At 41.9% G+C, this 22,839-nt stretch overlaps 1 protein-coding gene across 1 annotated transcript in view; it reads right to left on the bottom strand.

Moving 5' to 3' along the window:
• LOC135220784 (uncharacterized) overlaps positions 1 to 22,839 on the bottom strand; it is a 216,158-nt gene that overhangs the window by 118,671 nt on the left and 74,648 nt on the right.

The following is a 22,839-nucleotide window of genomic DNA, read 5'->3' as shown; positions in this document are numbered from 1 at the left end:
GGGAAAGGCGTATGCGTCCACACCCGACCAATCCAGGAGAAACGCGTCTATTGCGAAGGCTCTCGGATCTTCCACTAGAGAGCAAAAGATCTCTATTCTTTTGGAGAGGAACGTCGCAAACAGGTCTATGTGAGGTCTCCCCCACAGGGACCAAAGACTTCGACACACTTCTTCGTGTAGAGTCCATTCTGTGGGAAGGACCTGATTCCTCCTGCTCAGTCTGTCTGCTCTCACATTCTTGATGCCTTGAACAAATCTTGTGAGGAGAGTTATGCCTCTTTCTTCTGTCCAGGTTAACAGGTGTCTTGTTAACTGAAAGAGGGAGAAAGAGTGCGTGCCTCCTTGCTTGCGTATGTAAGCCAGAGCCGTGGTGTTGTCCGAGTTTATCTGTATCACCTCGCCTCTGACTATCTCTTCGAAGAACTTTAAGGCTAGGTGTATGGCCACTAGTTCCTTGCAATTGATGTGCCAGGACACCTGTTCCTTTGTCCAGGTGCCTGACACCTCCCTTGCTCCTAACGTCGCTCCCCATCCCGACTCCGAAGCGTCGGCATATAACACTTGGTCTGGGTTCTGCAGGGCAAGCGATACGCCTTCGTTCTTTTGAAGAGGAAGGATCCACCACTTCAAATGATCTTTTACCTCTTGTGGAAGCGGGAAGATGTCCGATAGTTGTCCCGTCTTCCAACTCCACAGGAAAAACTGAAGAGGGCGAAGGTGAAGCCTCCCCAGAGAGAAGAACTTTTCTAGTGAGGACAGGGTCCCTAAGAGGCTCAGATAATCCCTCGCTGAACTGTTCTTTTTCTCTAAGAAGCTCGAGATTTTCGACAAACCTCGAGTGATTCTTTCTCGCGAAGGAAATACTCGAAAACCCCGAGAATCCATCTGAATCCCCAGATAGACCAAGCTCTGGCTGGGGATCAGCTGCGACTTCTCGAGGTTCACGAGTAATCCCAGCGATTCTATCATGTTCCTTGTTACTGATAAGTCCTCCAAGCACTGAATCTCCGACTTGGCCCTGATCAGCCAGTCGTCTAAGTAGAGGGAGATGTTTATTCCCTCTAGGTGAAGCCATCTTGCCACATTCGCCATCAGGTTGGTGAATACTTGCGGAGCTGTAGACAGACCGAAGCACAGAGCCCTGAATTGAAAGATCTTGTCTCCTATTACAAAACGAAGATATTTCTTTGACGAATGGTGAATGGGAACGTGGAAATATGCGTCTTGCAAGTCCAGAGAGACCATCCAATCTCCTGGACGAAGAGCCGACATTACTGAGGCGGACGTTTCCATGCGAAACTTCTTTTCTGAACAAAGCGATTCAGATGCGCTTACGTCCAGAACTGGTCTCCACCCCCCCGATGCCTTTGGTACTAGAAAAAGGCGATTGTAAAATCCCTTTGGGGAGTGTGGATCCTGCACAAGTTCGATGGCCTCTTTTTCCCACATTTGTTCCACCATTTGAAGGAGAGTCTTTCTCATTTCCGGGTCTCTGTACCTCGCTGACAGTTCCGAGGCGTAGATGTTAGGGGAGGGCTGTTCTCGAAGGGGATTACATATCCCTTCTTTAGGACCGACACTGACCAAGGGTCGGCTCCCCTTTTTGCCCATACTCCTGCAAAGTTCAGGAGTCTGGCGCCCACTGGTGCTTGAAGGAGCAACAAGTCATTTGGATTTTCTTGAAGGGCCTAAAGGAAGACCTCCCTCTCTTATCAGAGCTCTTCTTTCTGGCAGGGGGACGAGCCGCTGTACCTCCACGAAAGGGCTGCTGAGGAGGACGAGAGTCCTTCTTAATCGCCGACACTACAGGTCTCCTTTCTTGGACGTTTGTGTTAGTAGGTCTTGTGTCGCCTTCTCAGTTAGCGAGCGAGATATATCCTTCACTAACTGAGAAGGAAACAGATGATCCGATAGAGGGGCGAACAATAAAGCAGTCCTCTGGCTCGGAGAAACCCCTTTCGATAATAGGGATCCATATACTGATCTCTTTTTCAGGAGACCAGCACCAAAAAGGGAAGCCACTTCACCCGAACCGTCTTGTACTGCCTTGTCCATGCAAGACAGGACGCTATGGAGAATCTCTGGGTTTTTAAGAAACTCCGGATCTTTAGATTTGTTGGCCAGAACTCCGAGTGACCAATCCAGAAAGTTGAACACCTCTAAAGTGACAAAAAGTCCCTTTAGAAAGTGGTTCAACTCTGAAGTGCTCCACGTCGCTCTGACCGATCCTAAGGAGTGACGTCTAGAGGCCTCCACTAAATTGGAAAAGTCCGCATCTGCAGAGGCAGGTAGAGAAAGACCCATAGTCTCTCCTGTCCCATACCAAATACCTCTCTTTCCATGTAGTTTGGAAGGAGGGCATGCAGAATACCGTCTTTCCTAACTCCTTCTTCTTGTCCATCCAAGAATCTAAAGAATGGAGTGCCTTCTTCATCGATATAGCAGGCTTCATTTTCCAAAAGGCCCCGAAGATTTTTTGCCGTAGCGAGCTCGAAAAGATCGGAAAAGAGAGAACGAGGAGAAGGAGGAGCCGCCGGACTAAGAGAATCTCCAAATTCTTGAAGCAATAATGAGGCTAAGACTTTATAACTCGATAGTCCCTCATTAGCAGGAGGTTCGTCATCAGACAACTCGTCTAACCCTCGATCAGACGAAGGAGAAAGTTCACGTTTGGAGGGAGAGTCCTTCCAAGACCTCCTATGCTCTGAAGGAGAGGAGCTCCTATTTGGAGAAGAGTCATAAACTCCAGGAACGAGTCTCCGACTCCTGCCTCCTGCCTCCTGGCTCTTGACTCTTGCCTCCTGACTCCTGGCTCCTGACTCCTGCCTCCTGACTCCGGACTCCCGGACTCCGGACTCCTGACTCCGGGACTCCTGACTCCGGACTCCTGGCTCCTGACTCCTGACTCCGGACTCCTGGCTCCTGCCTCCTGACTCCTGACTCCTGACTCCTGACTCCTGACTCCTGACTCCTGCCTCTTGGCTCCTGGCTCCTGCCTCTTGACTCCTGACTCCTGACTCCTGACTCCTGACTCCTGACTCCTGACTCCTGACTCCTGACTCCTGACTCCTGACTCCTGACTCCTGACTCCTGACTCCTGACTCCTGACTCCTGACTCTTGCCTCCTGGCTCCTGCCTCCTGCCTGGATGCCTCCACACTCCTGGCTCTGGGCTCCTGCCTCCTGGTTGACTCCTCACTCCTGGCTCTTGGCTCCTGCCTCCTGGGTGACTCCTCACTCCTGGCCGGTGCCAGACGTCTGATCGTTTCATCCAGGTTCGTACAGGAAACCTCACCTCGAGTAGGAGTATCGATCCTGGCGGCAGATACCTCCATACGTCTGGAGGATCTTTTGATCGGAAGGGAAGAGTCTTTCCTTCTAGGAGGCTCCTTTGACAGAACTCCTACAAAAGACGAAATCTGCTCTTGCATCGCCATCATGAATCTCTTCGTAACCTCCTCTTTATCCTCTTCGGGAGGAGGGGAGGAGGAGGGGGCGGGGGAAGGGGAAGGAGGGGAGGAGTCCATAGCCTCCACCTCCTGCCTCCTTCTCACTCTGGTTGAAAGAATGGCTCTTCTTGCCTTCTTCACTCCCGAGGGAGACTCCTCAGGGAAGTTTTCTGGGCTCGAATCAATAGTCGGAGCCTTCCAACTCCTCTTGAGTGGCCGAGATCGATCTGAATCTCTCCAATCATGTCTCGGAGATGAAGATCCCGACGACGAAAAACACTCACGCAGGACGCTTTTACAATAGCGATCCTTGGCAGTCTGGGGTGTCACAGAAACCGCCGAAGGGACACCTGATCGGTGGGGATTCTCCACAACCTCCTTTCGGTTTTCGACATTCCTTCTCCTCTGGGCATGTGAGCTTGGAAGAGGTCTAGACCTAGGAGCGTTGCTGAGCCGACCAGATGCCCCCTCCACTACACTGGGACACTCATATCACTGTCCACTGAATAATCACTAGCCTTACCTTGTATGCAGCCATTTTGTTTTCCATCAACTTGAAGGCTGCTTTTAGATCCGCAAGTTCTTTTGCTGAATCTACAGGTTCTGCAATAGGAGAAGGGGCTGCAATGGAAGGAGAAGTAGCAATACTTACCCTAGGGGAAGATCCCAAGCTAGGAATTAGTTCAGATCTAGAACTACTTAAACTTCTATAAGAAGCCTTCCTCACTCTTTCTCTCTCTAACTTTTTTAAATAATTAGTTAGATTCTTCCATTCGTTCTCACTCAAGTTCTCACATTCCTTACAAGTATTAGTAAAAGAACATTCATACTCCCTGCAACCCTTGCATACCGTGTGAGGGTCTACCGAAGCTTTCGGCAACCTCACCTTACAGCCTACATTCACACAACGTCTCACAACCATTCCAGAGTCAGACATTATTAAAGAAAATTCCAAAATCAAGTCCACAAAACAGTCCACAAAAGCGTATGCCAATCCAACAATCCAGATACGTCACCAAAAGTCGGTCAAGAAGATCAATTGCCGGTGAAAAAAGAAAAACCAATCGAGAGGAACCAACAACAATGTTGATGGCCCGGGCGACAGAAGAATTCTGATTAGAAAACGGGAATGGTTCCTAGTCCTGCCACCCAGGGCAGGGCGGTAGATCACCTGACCTACCGGTAGCGTGTGCCGCGAAATTTGAAATTCTGTCGGAGACGACGGAGTCTATAGCTAAGTATATATCTGGCAGGGAAGTTGAATGTATAAAAGTGCATTTTATGATGAGATTGATCAAAAATACCAGGAATTTTTGGATATTTCTCGTAGAAAAATACCGCGAATGCGCGAATTTTCCGCGAATAATGCGGGGAAACGTTCCCGAGAGAAATTCGCGAATGTGTGAGTCTGCGAATCCGGAGAACATGAATACGGGGGGCCCACTGTATATACAATCCCCAAAAATTTAGTTCCAAAAATACCAACACCACCATGGAAGTAGTAACCTTTGTCATTCAGTTTTGCCATAATTCTAGAACTGGAGTTAGATGCCCTGTGCCCTAATCAGTTCTATATGACAAAAGCAGACACAGACGTGTCACGATGTATGTATGCATATCCCTTCCAAGCAGAAACAGATGTCACGCTGCTTGTATGTATAATTTTGTCGAAGCTGACACAGAAGTGATTTACTCGCCGATATATAATCCATCCAAGCAGACACAGAAGTGTCACTACACTTAAGTGTATGCCTGTGTCACACTGCCTACTCTTGGTACAACAGCCTCAGCGCCCTCTTCTGCTAGTGCTCTTCTTAGCACAAGGATGAAGCCAAGTTCTTGTAAATGGAAAGAGGTTCTGGTTGACTTAACCTAACCTAACCTTACCAAAGCTGCACTTCAATATCCTGGAACTTCTTGTCTCATGGCATCAACTAAAAGGTAGTCACCTGCTCTTAAAGGGTTTCAGTTGGGTTGAGTACTTGACCCAATCTAGCCTAAACTAAACCTAGCCTGACCTGGCCTCATCACATCAATCAGTAAACATTTAAACAATCTAGATATTCTTGAATATTCTACTAAATAGCCAAGATGATGTCGCCAATCATTTCACAACTCCAACACAGGGCACAATTCCTACTTAAAAAGACTTCTTGTATACAATGTCTAAATCAAATGCAAGATCACTGCTTTCAACAGCTGCAAAAAATAATATAAAAAATATAAAAGTCCACTCAGGGGAGATGCACACTCTCAAAATTGTTTTGGATCATACCTAAATTCACAGATGAGAGGCCATCAATGAAGTATTTCCCCATTCCCAGAGGGCTGATACCAATCTAAAGGTAAAATCTCTGGAATGTGCATTAATTTTTCCTTTTTATACTTTTTCCTTCATTGTTCACTTTTTGTTCATTACATATTTTCTTATATTTAAATGAATATGTTATTGTTATGATACAATAAAGTTTGTTCATACTTACCTGGCAGATATATATATAGCTGTATTCTCCGACGTCCGACAGAATTTCAAAACTCCCGGCACACGCAGTGGGCGGCCAGGTGGTTAGTACCCATTCCCGCCGCTGGGAGGCGGATATCAGGAATCATTCCCATTTTCTATTCAGATTTTTCATACCACTGTCCCCTGAGGGGAGGTGGGTGGGTACTTTAATTATATATATCTGCCAGGTAAGTATGAACAAACTTTATTGTATCATAACAATAACATTTTGTTCATGAAACTTACCTGTCAGATATATATATAGCTGAATCCCACCATTGGAGGTGGGAAGGGACAGAATAGAAGGATTTAGGAAACACCTCAAGTGCAGATGATTGACATCTTGATTCCTTACCTGTTAGCATAGCTGACTTCTTGATTACTGTCACCGAAGTCTGCTTTTGCTTTACTAGAGTTGCCAACAAGGTAGTGACCTGTGTAGTTGGTGCGCTCTAGATGATCTGTCAACGGGGCGTGACCACAATGTGACTAGACCATATTGACCATACTGTGAGGGCAACGAAGCTAAAAAACCACCACCTGACCTAACCTATCGAAGTTAGTCCCATAACTTCTAGGCTAAAGAAAGGGAAGGCGCCTCAAGCAACCAACCCTTCAACCATAAACCAACTCCAAAATTAAAAGCACACCTACCCTTTTTCTATAGGGTAGTATTTGTGCTGCTCCCTGCCCCCAACACCATTTCTGCGGATATGTATGGTCCAAGCGACTCGCAGTTCTCATATGCCGTCTTCACATCCCGCAGGCAATGTGAAGCAAACCAACAGAGTTGCTTCGCCAAAAAGTAGCGCTAATGATATCATTAAGTGCCATATTCTTTCGAAATGCCATTGAAGTCGCAACCGCTCTCACTTCATGGGCTTTCATTTTCAAAAGCTTCATATCACCATCCGAGCAGGACGCATGGGCCTCCGTGATGGTGTTTTCGCAGAATGCCAGTGCATTCTTCGACATAGGAAAGTCGGGTCTCTTAACAGAACACCATAAGTTCTCCGAAGGACCCCGACAATCTTTGGTCTTTTGCATGTAAAATTTGAGAGCCCTGACAGGGCACAGGACTCTCTCTGGCTCTTGTCCGATGAACTCTGTTAACCCCTTGATTTCAAAGGTTTTTGGCCAGGGGTTAGATGGGTTCTCATTCTTCGCTAAGAAATTAGGATCCAAGGAGCACACTGCACTGTGTCCTCTGAAACCCACATCTTTACTAATTGCTTGAATTTCACTAACTCTCTTTGCCGTAGCAAGAGCAGTTAGAAAAATCGCCTTTCTAGTAGTGTCTCTCAATGAGGCAGCATGCATAGGTTCAAAGGGAGCCGACATCAGAATCTTTAGAACTACATCAAGGTTCCATGATGGAACCTTTGGTTGTAGTACTTTGGTTGTCTCAAACGATCTCAAAAGATCGTGAAGATCTTTATCATTTGTCAGATCTAATCCTCTGTGGCGGAAGACAGCTGACAGCATGCTCTTATATCCTTTTATCGTGGGCACTGCTAATTTGTCCACATTTCTCAAATGCAGGAGAACTCAGCGATTTGGTTCACAGAGGTCGTGGAGGAGGAATACCTCTCTTCCTACACCATCTCCTGAAGACAGTCCACTTCGACTGATAAACTGCTCGAGAGGAAGCTCTTCTCGCATTGGCAATAGCCTCTGCCACTGATCTTGAAAAACCTCTCGCTCTGGCCAACTTCTTGATAGTCTGAACGCAGTCAGACTCAGAGCGGAGAGGTTTCCGTGGTACCTCTCGAAGTGGGGCTGTTTGAGAAGATCGACTCTCTCTGGCAGGGTTCTCGGGAAGTCTACCAGAAGAGACATGACCTCCGTGAACCAATCGCTTGAGGGCCAAAAGGGGGCGATCAGAGTCATTCTCGCTCCTGGCGACGCCGCAAACTTCCTTGTTACCTCTCCTAAGAGTTTGGAAACGGGGGAAAGGCGTACACATCCATCCCCGTCCAGTCCCATAGGATGGCATCTACCGCTATTGCTTCCGGGTCGAGTACTGGAGAGCAATAAATCGGAAGCCTCTTCGTTTCCGAGGTTGCGAAGAGGTCGACTAGCGGGCATCCCCACAACTTCCATAGCTCTTGACAGACTTCTAGATGTAGGGTCCATTCTGTAGGAAGCATCTGATGTCGACGGCTTAAAAGATCCGCTCGCACATTTTGAATTCCTGAAATGAACCTTGTCAGGATCACTATGTTTCGAGCCTTCGCCCATAGAAGGATGTCTCTCGCTATCACGAACAGTGACCGAGAGTGTGTCCCCCCCTGCTTTTTTATGTAAGCGAGAGCCGTAGTGTTGTCCGAGTTGATCTGGACAACTCGGCTCACCAATCGTTCTTCGAAGAACTGAAGGGCCAACCGAATAGCCTCCAATTCTTTTAAGTTTATGTGCCAGGACCTCTGTTCCCCTCTCCAGAGGCCTGACACTTCCTCCTTTCCCAGTGTTGCTCCCCAGACCCACCATGGAGGCGTCTGAGAACAACACTAGGTCGGGGCTCAAAAGCTTGAGGGACATCCCTTCCGAGAGTTTGGTCGGATCTTGCCACCACTTCAGATGATCCTTGACCGTTTTTGATATAATCAAAGTCGAGTCTAGATTCTTGTCTTTCCAGTTTTCTGCCATAAAAAACTGGAGTGGCCTGAGGTGCAACCTCCCCAGGGAAACAAACTTCTCCAGCGAAGAAATGGTTCCCAGCAGACTCATCCATTCCTTTCGCCGAGCATGTTTCTTTCCCTAAGAAGGCTAACACTTTCTCTAAGCATCTCTGCTGACGTTCCTTTGATGGAAAAGCTTGAAAAGCCGCTGAATCCATCTGAATCCCCAGATACACGATGGACTGCGTGGGGATCAGATGGGACTTTTCGTAATTTACTATAAGGCCCAGGGCCTTCGTCAGCTGTAATGTCGTCTGAAGGTCTCCAGGCACCTTGACTTCGAAGGCGACTTGATTAGCCAGTCGTCCAGGTAGAGCGAGACTCTTATTTTCGATAGGTGAAGCCATTTCGCCACATTCCGCATGAGGAAAGTAAAAACCATCGGCGCCGTACTCAGACCGAAGCACAGAGCCCTGAACTGGAAGACCTGTCCTTTTAAGACGAACCTCAGGAACTTCCTTGATTGGGGATGGATCGGGACGTGGAAATAAGCGTCTTGAAGGTCCAATGACACCATCCAATCCCCTGGTCTCAAGGCTCCTAGCACAGACTGAGAAGTTTCCATCCTGAATTTTTCTTTTTTCTTTACAAAAACGTTCAGTCTGCTGACGTCTAGGGACAGGTCTCCATCCCCCAGACTGCTTCGGAACCAGGAATAACCTGTTGTAGAAGCCTGGGGAATCCAGCATCAGAACTTCCTCTACTGCCTTCTTTTCCAACATTTGATCTAGAAGGTCGAGTAAGATCTGTTGCTTCTCTGACTGGTATGCGGGCGACAGGTCTATCGGCTTCGTGCTCAAAGGAGGCGTAGAGAGGAAAGGGATCTTGTATCCTCTCTCGATCACATCTAGGGTCCAGGTGTCCGCCCCTATCGTCCTCCATGCCTGAGCAAATAAGGTGAGTCTCGCACCTACAGGTGCCTGAAGGGCAGAAATGTCAATCTTTTCCCTTCTTGGTAGAAGAGATCTTACCTCTGAAGGACCCCCTTCCCCTCTCGAGGAACCTCTAGAGGAAGGTGCTCCACGAAAGGGCTTAAATTTCTTGGGTTGTGGGTGCTGGAGCTGTTGAAGTAGAAGCCTGAGGAGTAGGTCGTCTTGAAGATTGAGTCAAGAGGTCCCTTGTTGCTTTTTCTTGCAAATTACCGACAGATCCTTAATCATGGACTGCGGAAACAAATGCGTAGAGAAGGGGGCGAATAATAACTCGCTTTCTGAGCGGGAGAAACTGCTTTCGCCGTAAAGCTACAATAGAGAGCTCTCTTTTTAAGCAGACCTGTAGCAAAATGAGATGCTAACTCATCAGAGCCATCCCTTACTGCTCTATCCATACAAGCTAGTACACTCGAAAGCTCTTCTAGCGAAATTGAGTTCTTGACTCCTCGATTGTACATCCAGCGCCCCGAGGCACCAATCTAAAAAGTTAAACACCTCTAGCGTCTTATATAACCCCTTGAGGTGATGATCCGTCTCCGTCATTGTCCAGGAAACCTTAGCCGATGACAAATAAGATCTCCTTGGAGCGTCCACCAAATTGGCGAAATCTCCTTGAGAAGAGGACGGTGCCTTCAATCCTGCTTCTTCTCCTGTCTCGTACCAGATCCCGGCTCTCCCTTTCAGTCTAGATGGAGGAAGTGCAAAAGAAGTCTTCCCTTTAACCTTCCTTGAATCCATCCAATCCTGGACTCTCTTAAACGCTCTCTTCGCGGAGAGCGAAGTGGCCATCTTAACGAAGCCAGGGGCCTTCCTGGCCTTCGATGAAGCAAATTGTGAAGGTGGAGAGCAAGGACTTGGCGCTTGAAAATTATCTGGGAATAATTTCTTAAGTAAATCCGTCAACGTCTTATAGTCTGACGACGCTGACGCATTTGGTTCGTCATCATCAGTAGGGCAGCGATCACTAGACGAATCCTTCTCTTGGTCATCAGCGCCTTTCAAAGATCGCGATGACTTCGACACTTTAACCTGAGAAACATCCTTGAAAAGCGTCCCGATTATGTAAGGGCGCCGTGCGTTCTGAGAAACGTCCTGCAGAACGTCCTGTGCGTCCTGAAGAGCGTCATGATGTGAAGGACGCCGTGCGTCCTGAACAGCGTCCGCTTGAGCGTCTTGCTGAACGTCCTGATGTGTAGGACGCCGTGCGTCCTGAACAGCGTCAGTTGGAGCGTCTTGGCGAGCGATCCGCGCGTCTTGAAAAGCGTCTTCTCGAGTCTGGTAAGCGCTTCGTTGTTTAAGACGCCGAGCGTGATCATCAACATGCAAAGCTTGACGTTCCGATCTTGATTCTTGAGCGTTCTCGGCCTTTTGACAAAGACGCTGGCCGCTTGTGCGACAACTCACGTCTCTGTCAAATTCGTCTCTCCTAGACGCCCTTTCATGAGGAACATAATCACGTTCTCTAATGCGTCGGCTACTAGGAGTAGACTCAAAGGCCGAAAAACGCGGAGTAGGAGCAGGGGACTGCCTAGTTCTCTTAATAGGCAGCCACCTATCCTTCCTTCTATGACTAGTTTCTGCCTCCTTTCTCTCAAAAAAGGAGGCTAACTGTCTCTGCATTTTCCCAAAGCATTTTCCTTGAAGGGGAAAGTTCTCGATCAGGAGAAGGACTCATCCTGTGCGAGGAAGATGGGCGAGGGGATGCCCTTTCCTTCAACTCAGGAACAAGCTTAGAGCGACTTGGACGCTCGAAAGAGTCCTCCCCTGATGAAGCCTTGTTCCTTTTCTGTGGCGGAAAAGCTTCAAAATCTTCAGGTGACGAATCTACATAACGATCAGAAGGACGTGAAGCGTCCTCTTCTCTGAAACCTCTCTTAAGAGGGCGACAAAGAGGCGACGGCCCGCATTGTGCGACAACTTGCGCCCCTGCCGCTCTCCCCCTTGAGAGGTCTTCCGAGCGTTCCCAATACCTCGGGGGGGGGGGATGGGAAGGGAAGGAGAGGAAGTCTCGGAAGAAGAGAAGCACTCTTTAAGTATTCGTGCCCGTGCACGAACACCGGCAGCCTGAGATTCGTCCTCAGTTTCTGCCGAAGGGACGTCAGAACCGGTCATTAGATCCCGTAACCCTCCTTCGGCTTCGGCTTGCCCTCTCCCTAAGGCCTGGGAGTCCGGCAGGGGCCTAGGCCTAGAGGCATTATGGGACCGATCTGACACCCCCTTCCACTACACTAGATGCACTAACACTTTTATCACAATTCACATTTGACTGTAGAGCAATCACTTTAGATTCTAAGGCGCGAATCGACTCCATGATCGTAACTAATACGCTTCCTTCTGCAGACACTTCCTGATTGTTCGGAGGCAATACAACAGGATCTGGTTGAATTACATCTACAGGAGGATTTAATGAGATACAATTCTACCTTGACTTCTACTCACAGAAGCACTCCTAGAGGAAGACCTCCTGATTCTATCACGCTCAAGCTTTTTCACGTAAGAATCATATGCCTTCCATTCAATTTCAGTCAATTGCTCACACTCGATGCATCTATCATTCCACATACATACATGACCACGACATTTCGAGCACACTGAATGAGGGTCTACCGAAGCTTTCGGCAACCTCACCTTACTATTCATGCACCTTACACACCCTGAAGCTAGCAGCGCTAGATCCAGACATCGTAATCAAAGAAAAGTCAAAGCCAAATTCAAATCAAATCCACTATCACGTATGCCAAGCCAACAAGCCAAATCAAAACCAAAAGTCAATCAGAATACTCAAGTTAGCACAAGAAGTTTCAAAATCCTAGGCGGAGGTCTGTAAACAGTTGTTTACCGACCGGCGACAGAGAAAAATCTGAATAGAAAATGGGAATGATTCCTGATATCCGCCTCCCAGCGGCGGGAATGGGTACTAACCACCTGGCCGCCCATTTTTTTTTTTTTTTTGGGGTTTTCTGCGTGTGCCGGGAGTTTTGAAATTCTGTCGGACGTCGGAGAATACAGCTATAATATATCTGACAGGTAAGTTTCATGAACAAAATATGTTTTACTTGCATGGTAGTTCATTGTACAGTGGACCCTCGTATTCGCGTTCTCCGGATTCGCGGACTCACACATTCGCAGATTTCTCTCGGGAACGTTTCCCTACATTATTCGCGGAAAATTCGCACATTCACGGTATTTTTCTTTGAGAAATATCCACAAATTCCTGTTTTTTTATCTACTTCATCATAAAATGCACTTTCTGTGATCAAACTACCGTATATACTCGCATATTATGCGACTTTTGAAACCTAATTTTGAAGCTAATTTTAAAGGGGTCGCATCATACACGCGGTATAAAATTAGCGTACCGTCTATGCTTTCCCAAATCGGCAGATTGCGATAGTTACTACCGGAGGAAAACAGTAGATCTTTTAAAAAGTTATGCTTTACTTGTACTTCACTTTATCCAATAATATTGTATGCATTCTCATATCACTACTGTATTTTAAAATACAAAAGAGCGATCGTGCGCCATTTGCATTATTTTGGTTTATACAGCATGTTTAACTGTTCTAGATTAACCTTCTATAATTTCCAAATCAGTTGATTAAGGCACAATACCGAAAGAATTTTTACTTTTTGTTTTACTCGGTAAAAGAAACATTTGTTACTTGAACTATTATTTTTATTTTAGGATATGCAGTTAAGAGCAATCAAGGCAGTCATATTCGTCATCTTCCAGATCTTTGATCATTTCATCTTCATATGGAAGGTATAGTCTTGTCACCGTGGCGAGCTCTCTGGCGTGGCGTTTAAAGATCTGCCCTTATGCTAATTTTACAAAAACAACAACTGCCCGTGTTTGACAGACCTTTGAATGTCCTTGAGACAAACCCCGAGGCTATAATTATAAGATTATAAGGGGTTTTCATTCCCAGGTACTTTAATCTCCTTCCTATTCAGCCCTGCTCTCTCTCTCTCTCTCTCTCTCTCTCTCTCTCTCTCTCTCTCTCTCTCTCTCTCTCTCTCTCTCTTTTATTTTGTATACGATTGCCCTTTCTTGGCTGTGAAGTTGATGTCTATCCATGGCTGTGAGATGACCAGGAATAACTTGTAATTCGGTGTCAAAGTCACTCCACACTTTAGTCAGGACAAAACTTTGCCATATCGCATTCAAGCAATATTCAGTCATTGTTTCCTATCTATTATTTTGTCAGAGAGAGAGAGAGAGAGAGGAGAGAGAGAGAGAGAGAGAGAGAGAGAGAGAATCTGTTTGTATACGAGTTTATTTTCTCACTCATCAAACTTACTCTGTTATGCTTTATTTCATATTTCCTTGCTCACCAATTTATTCTATACCTACGATATTAACCCTCTTACGCCGACTGGACGTATTTTACGTCGACATTTTTTGTCTCCCGTGTGCCGACTGGACGTATTTTACGTCGACTCACAAAAGTTTTTTTTTTAAATTCGCGGAAAAAAACAATACTTATAGGCCTAGCAGCCTAAAACTTTTGAATCACGCGCCTTGGGGTATGCTGGGAGTTCACGGATCAAGGTGTTTGTTTTGTTTACAATCGTTACGCAGGCGCGCAAGCGCGAATTTCTTTCTTGCCGCACTAAAAAGTATCTGTGACACGTCTCGGAAATTATTTCGTCACTTTGACATAATTTTTGTACCATTGTTAATTAGCCGTTACATAAAGTATTATATATGCAAATGTGCGCATTTTTATGTAGAATACAACAATAAAATACTCATGATTTTAGCTTTTATCAGTTTTGAGATATTTTCATATAAATAACGATAATTGCCAAAATTTCAACCTTCGGTCAACTTTGACTCTACCGAAATGGTCGAAAAAAAAGGCGCAATTGGGTAAGCTAAAACACTTATATTCTAGTAATATTCAATCATTTACCTTAATTTGCAACTAATTGGAAGTCTCTAGCACAATATTTCGATTTATGGTGAATTTATGAAAAAACTTTTTCCTTACGTCCGCGCGGTAACTCTTCCAAAAAAAATCATACATGCGATTGTGGTAATGTTTGCACCATTTTAAAATTAGCAGTTATATAAAGTTTTATATATGGAAATGTGCGCAATTTCATGCACAATACAACTAAAAACAACCCATGGTTGTAGCTTTTATCAGTTTTGAAATATTTTCATATAAATAACGATAATTGCCAAAATTTCAACCTTCGGGTCAACTTTGACTCTACCTAAATGGTCGAAAAAAACGCAATTGTAAGCTAAAACGCTTATATTCTAGTAATATTCAAGCATTTACCTTCATTTTGCAACAAATTGGAAGTCTCTAGCACAATATTTCGATTTATGGTGAATTTATGAAAAAAATAACATTTTCTTTACGTCCGCGCGGTAACTCTTCCGAAAAAATCATACGTGTGATTGTGGTAATGTTTGCACCATTTTAAATTAGCCATTACATAAAGTTTTATATATTAAAATGTGCGCAATTTCATGTAGAATACAACAAAAAATAATTGAAGGTTGTAGCTTTTCTCATTTTTGAAATATTTGCATATAAATCACGATACATAGAAAAAAAAACCACGTTTCGGTCAACTTGACTCTACCGAAATGGTCAAAAAACGCAATTGTAAGCTAAAACTCTTACAGTCTAGTAATATTCAGTCATTTATCTTCATCTTGAAACAAATTCGAAGTCTCTAGCAAAATATTTAGATTTATGGTGAATTTTTAAAAAAATCTTTCCTTCCTTCAGCGCGTGGATTCTTCGCCACAAATCTCCGAAATACGTACGTACCATTCTCGGAATATTTGCTCAGTTTCATATTAGGCATTTCATGGAGTTTTATATGTGAAAATGTGCGCAATTTCATGTAGAATAAAACGAAAAATATTTGAAGGTTGTAGCTTTTCTTATTTCCGAAATAATTGCATATAAAAAATATAAATAAAAAAATTCGACATTCGGTCAACTTTAACTCATCAGATATGGTCGAAAACTGCAATTGTAAGCTAATACTCTTACAGTATAGTAATATTCAATCATGTCTTCATTTTGAAAGAAATTGGAAGTCTCTAGGACAATATTTAGATTTATGGTGAATATTTGAAAAAAATATTTGTTTACGTCCGCGCGTTACGAATTCATGCATTATTTTGTGATAATATTTTCTCTGTGTTGCTTTTATCGTTTTACAATTTGTTATATACCAAAATGATCGCAAAAAAAAGTAACTTGTTACCTTTAACCGTTTTACGCACAGCGCGATTTGAATACAATTATATATGAAATTTCGTTTTTGCGCTATCATATATCACATTATTTATATATGATAATGATAATTTTTTTCATTTCTGATGGTTGCAAACTAAACTTCAGGCAATGACAAAAAAGGAGCCAAAAATGAACTCTTAATCTTGAAAACTAAGCGCGCTGTTATTTTTTAAAAATATTTTTTCCGCTTCCGCGCTCACTCCGAAACCCCTCCGGCACTCGGGAGACAATTTTTTATTTACCGCTCCGGCGTAAGAGGGTTAAGAAATCAAGATATGTGTAGAAGGGAGAACTGCCTCCAGACTGTACAGTCAGTATGGATTTAAACGCACGTAGAACTGGTTGAAATATTTGCAACAGCACCAAAATGAGATGCCATGGTGATAGAAAATCTGACTCCGTTTCTTGTTATTGCATAAAAAAACTTTATCAATCGTGAACCTACGTAATTTATTTAGAATTCTGCGTAACGGAAAAGATAATACAGTGGGGCCTCGCTTAGTCGCGGATCAGCAATCACGGATTCAGTTAATCACGGGTTTTTCCTTGGACCACTTCTCAGTCTATATATCCTGGTATGAATCACAGCATCGCGGGCTTGTCGGTGGTAGGCTAAGCCTCGTCCGGTTCCGATAACCAACAAATGCATGAACAGATTCACATTATGATATTAACTGACAATAAAGATAATAAAACCATTCTCACCTTATATATTATTGGCATATCTTCATAATATATAGCCTATTCATGGAATAACTCCACGTCATTGACATCAACTTGTAGTTGAGCGGCCAGCAGAAATGTAAACATTGAGTTACACTTCACAGCACCTTTGTCATTCTTAACCTTTTAGAAATGTTAATAGTAGCAGTTTAATTACAGTAGTAATAACATTTAGGAAAACATAAAATTTTCAATTCAAACTTCATTATTGTTTTGGTATAACGTAATCAATTCTTCTGGAACACTGCAGTCATACAAACGAATAGATTATCGTATGTTGTTTGCAATCGGCGACGAAGCGTAAACGTAATAAAACCATTTTTACCTTATATATTATTGTCATATATTCATAATAAAATGCAAATCTTATATATTATTGGCATATCTTCATAATAAAAAGCCTTTTCAAGGAATAATTCCTTGGGGAATCCATTTTTCAAAAGACAAAAATACACTTTACATGTTTACAGTATACAATGAACAATGATTACTTCATTTTGATGTGATTACATTAATATTACAATATGGTTCTCTAAGCAGTACAGTAACTATTTTTTATCATAAATGTATATTCATTCACGAAAAAATAAACATATGACCACCGTGACGTCACCGTTCTACAAGTACCGATGTAATTTTACGTAAGTATCCTCTAAACTCTGTCATAAATCACTTTACTTACTTTTTTTGTGAAGCCCAATGCTACGTATATTCCGGAAAATTAACGAAAAATCACGAATTTTATCATAGAGCAAGATTCGCTGATTACTGTTTTCTTCTTCTTTTCATGACTAAATGCATTTTTAGAATAAAACTCATTCACAAATTTTCAAATACTATGAATATAAATAGCAAAATCTCTCTCTCCTCTCTCTCTCTCTCATCACTTACAGAAAAAAACTATAATACTGATCTATTATTTATCGTTAATAAAAGAAAACAGATAGGTACCCCGAAAGAATAAAAATATGTGTTGCCATATTTTTATTCTTTCTGTGATTTACGAAACTGTGCTTCAATACAACTTTTATAGTTGACTGAATGATTATCACATAGACGTATACAAGAGAATATCTTATCACTATCCATGTTTCATTTCTTATCATCATAAATATTTAAAAACACAAATTTCATTGTTATTCTCGAGCTAAGATAGTCAACAGTACTCGTCCTAAGCAACTAAATTGTTTTCCAAAATAATTCTTTCGGTAATAAACGTCCATCAGCTGATTCTAAACGTAAACAAAAGACAAAACTAGATTTTTATTGCTGTATTTTTGCGTTTATACATTAATATTATAGTTGGGTGCTGTAATCATTACAGTAAATCATGTTTTTTTTATCATAAATATGTTCATTCACAAAATAGATATACTATGTACTTTTAGTTTGGTGCAGCAGCCAAATCATGAAAATAGGAAGGAATTGTTAGGTAATTATAATTTTGTTTGCTGATCTGATGCAGGGGAAATTGAAGATTGGAAAGAATAACTTTGAAACTGTCTTGAATTTAGTTTAAGGTGATAGTTGAAGAAATATTTGGTGCTTGAACTAAGTAAGCAGTTATAAACATTGAAATAGTGGTCTTGGTGGTTAATTATTAAAGTAGGTGGTTTAAAGCAATTTTCAGGGGGGGGTACCAGGATAACACGGGTATTTACTTATCACGGGGGTTCTGGGCCCTATCCCCCGTGATTAACGAGGCCCTACTGTATTTGATATCTGTAATGGGAGAAATGGTTTTATCTCTGTTGTTGTTATAAATTTGCCAGATATGCGATCAAACACGTGGGAGGCCCAAACCAGCCCAGCCAGAGAGCTCAGCTCATTTTGTAAATACTATTGTTTGGCGTGCTAGGCTTACCCGATTCATTTGGGTGTGCGCTGCTGCTGCTGCTACTGCTACTCAAATTAAATGCATTTTTCTTACTAATCCCAAGAGTTGGCCATGGAAAATCCCAAGATTAACCAAAAATCCCAAGATAATAAAATAATTGACATATGCCAAGCCTTGGAGTCCTAAATATTTACTCTGTCTGTCTTATCAGGAAAAGATACTGATAAATTGAATTGACGGTATCTTTTCTGAGAGAGAAGAGAGAGAGAGAGAGAGAGAGAGAGAGAGAGAGAGAGAGAGAGAGAGAGAGAGAGAGAGTATATTTGCAGTGCGTTCATGCGTGTTAAAAAAATGTGCAGTACGGGTAATTCATATCTGGAAGAAAAAAAAAAAAATATGAATTTTGTTGCTGTTTGTCGCATGGACTAAATTTACAAAGAGCAGGGAACAAATCTTGACATTCCTCGAGAGATAGAGAGATGAACCAAGGCCATCTAGGATGAACCCTCTCTCCTCCCCTCTCAACTATACTGTAAGTGTTAACTTGAGTCTCTGAAACCAATAGGTATTAGCACACACGCAACTGTGTGTGTGTGTGTGTGTGTGTGTGTGTACTGTTAAAAAATGTGCTGTACCTACAGGTAATAAATACCTACATCTTGGAAGATAAAACAAACAAACAAATTTTGTTGTTGTTAGTCGCCGGGGATATAAAGGGAGTGACCAGCAGACAGAAAGATTAACATTTTTCCAGAGATTAAAGAGCTGAATTTTGTTTTCAAGCTATGTCAACCACATTAGTAAATAGGTATCATCTTCTAAAGAAATTTTTTTTCTTTTCTTTTTGCTGAAGAATCTTCAAACCATTTTGCATTCAAAGTAATGAGAAGGAATCATTCTATTCTTCATGTAATCAGTAAAATACTTACTCTAAAAATAAAACTAAAACGTATTGTATGCAAAACACACACATCATCGTTAGCTTCGCGTGTGTAAACGTTCATTCTAAGAAATTCACAGAGTAGTATAACTAACACCTGATTGGTTGGTTGGTAGCCATGGAGATCTGTTATCCAATGACTGCCCTCTGCTTCTGTTCTATTTATAGACATATGCCGTGGATGGCACTAGTTTTGAACATAAACATGTTCGTGATTTTCTGACTGCTGACGGCAAAAATTACTCAATAATTTTCTTTATATATTATTTCTTCGTGAAAACAATAATATAATATGATCATTTTAACTTTAATGTATAGTGGTATGAAAAATACCAGTGTGTCGTAGCGATGTGTCATCAATATAGTGGTATGAAAATACCACATGGTGTTGTAGCGATACGTAATGACAAAGTACAAATCCTTTTCCCGGACCATCCTCAAAATTTTACAACTCTTCAACTTCAAGATCGATATGGTGAAATATATTATATAGTTATACTTAGTGTTAAAATTCACAAGTTGAACGCAAAACATTATTATATTTTGATTGTCATGTACTATTATTTTTTGCGCTTTACGGAATGTTTGTTTTGAAAATAATAGCTATTAGTGAACATATGGTATTAATTGTCCCACTATTTTGTTATAGGTGATCTTAGTTATCTCACATTCATTTAACAGTATTAATAAATAACAATAATGAAAAACATAAAAAGAAAAAATGTTTTTGCTACAGTAGTGATGTTTGTTTGATTATGCATCTGACCTCACATTTCCGAAATCTGAAAAATTCCAAAAACCGAAATATCGGAATGTGTGTGTACTGCACATTTTTTTAAACGCACACAATGTCTACACATTTACTGATACCCGTTGGTGAAAGACTCAAATTACAGTATTTATTCCTGGGAGAGAGAGAGAGAGAGAGAGAGAGAGAGAGAGAGAGAGAGAGAGAGAGAGAGAGAGAGAGAGAGAGAGAGAGAGAGAGAGAGAATGATTTAGGACTCCAAGGCGTGTTATTTTTACAATTATTTCATTATCTTGGGATTCTTTTTTAATCTTGAGATTTTCTATTCAATTCTCGAGATTAGTAAGAAAATTACCGTAACTTGACTAGCAGCAGCACACATCTGAATGACTCGGCCATTAGCATGCTAAACCACCAACCTTATGAACTGACGCTCTCGGAAAAGGAACTCGCATGATACATGAGATACATGACAAAACCACTGTTTATTGGTGAAAATTTGGGGGTCACATGATATGTGAGATCGCACGTTACTCGAGTATATACGCGAATACGGGGGGAACGCTGTAATTTCAATACAGAAATCACCAAGCTAGTTACAAATTAAATAAAATTTTACATTAAATTTCTTATTTGCTAAAGTAAACGTAAGAATTTTTTTTAGTTTATATGCAAATTAAAAGTCCAAATTTTCTAAATATTTCTTTGACAATAAAAATAACTCGCATAATCAAATACTCTGCCTAGATCTGCCCATCCCTTGCTTTCCTTTGCAACAAGATCCATGTTTATGAATATGGAAAATGTTTTCAGTTTGCTGTACACCTAAAGAATTTTATTGTACAAAACAAGACTGTTAAAATGTAATAAACAAATCTGTCTAACTTCAAACCTTACATATTTGCAATGTAAAATTGTAATTATTTCTTTAATGCATAGGCTAAACAGATGTCAAAATTTTCAATCATTTCCAAAGTTATATAGCAAAGAGATATGCAGGATGCTTTTGCACTGTACACAAAATTTGGTTAAGTTATGATGCATAATTGTCAGTTGCTAAATGAAATGCTCATGCAACAGCAGCTAATTAGATTTTTACATAAACTTGGCTCCAATACAATACACTAAATAGTACATATATGTACTATATATAATACTGTATGTATGTATGCTGAAAAACTGCATCACAATATGTAAAAAATGGAAATCTAGTATAGGGCAGTGAGCTACCACTCATCTTTTGTAGTTAGTCTGCTGTTATCATTTTGTAATTTAGTTTTATGGTATAGTTTTGTGTACATAAAATTTATTATACAAACATACATTACAAATACCACTTCAGGGTTGCTTGTGTGTGATGATACATTAAATTCTTTGCATATAGTATTGAAGTTTCGGTAAACTTGATCAATGTAACTTAAGTCTTAAGAGACAAAGTTCCTTAAGTCTTAAGAGACAAAGTTGCTTGCTAAAGTGTCATATATTTGGGCATTTTGTGTTAAATGAACATTTACTGCATGCAATACTAAAGTATAAGCCTTATTTCTTCAGCGTCTATTGACTTTTTTCACTTAATACACGTTCACATGGGCTAACCAGCTATGCCTTGGTTAGGCTAAAATTTTTGGGTAGCCTAGCCGTAGACTAGGCTATATACTTATATGAACCGTTCATTTTTCTTAGACTACAAGAACAAGTGGGGGAATAATTAACTGACAAATTTAGTAATGACTAGGGTTTCTCTATCCAGGTAAAATGGCATTTACCTGCAAAACCTACAGAATGTACCAGCAAAGTATATAAACTTAAGACTTTTTGTAGACTTGCTCATTAGTTACGATGTTCTCTCATGGAACTTGCAAGGTTGAAACCTCTCCCACACCCTAATGGACTTCACAAATTATGCATGTCAGAAGCAAGGATGAAAGATGGCCCATCAACACCCAGAACAACTGCTTTCTGCCTGTACGTGAGCAAGAGAGGCTTGATTCTTATAACCTCCAATAATGTGGCCATTTATCAGTGCACGACACAGTTCTGTGCATAAATATTATATTCATTCTGGCCTAAAAAAAGTATCTAGACAACAGCTCTAGGGATTGTGAGTCCACCCATTCGTGCATCTGTTATACCAACTTGCAGAAGGGAAGGGACATTTCCCACTGCTTAAAATGCATCACTATACTATGAGATGTTACTCATCAAGGATGTCTGTATCAATACCAAAGAACCAAGATTACCCAGACTCCACCTCCTGTTCATTGTCATATTGCCTAATGGCATGAGAGACATCTACAAATTGTCGCTGTAGGGGCTGTCTACATCATCATCACCCTCTCACTTCTTACAATTACTTCTCTGAAGGGTACTCAACAGGCATTTGGGAATGGCTAAGAAGACTCTTTACACTACATACTTAGAGAAAAGAAAGAAAAGAAAGTAGCTGAACTGGAATTGGAGACTGTTTGGAAGAGAACAGGCCTCTTCCCAATGCCCCATCTTAAGCCACACTGAAGGCCAGGCTGAAAGCCTTCAAAAAATCCACATAGTCTTGAAAATCAAGTCAGTATCAGCATGCCTTTTATCCTTTGCTGATCTGACCTTGGTCTGTGAAAGGGAGTTGAACTCCAATCCATTCTGCAGATGGAGTGCTTCTAAGCACAATATGGCACAAAAAGAAGCAAATACAGTCAAGAATTCTCAGCACCACTCCAACCTTAGTTTATTCAACTAGTGCATGACAAAATGAAAAAGTGGA

The sequence above is a fragment of the Macrobrachium nipponense genome, chromosome 2, assembly GCF_015104395.2.
Source record: "Macrobrachium nipponense isolate FS-2020 chromosome 2, ASM1510439v2, whole genome shotgun sequence".
Classification (NCBI taxonomy): domain Eukaryota; kingdom Metazoa; phylum Arthropoda; class Malacostraca; order Decapoda; family Palaemonidae; genus Macrobrachium; species Macrobrachium nipponense.
This window is presented reverse-complemented; position numbering and strand designations above follow the sequence as displayed.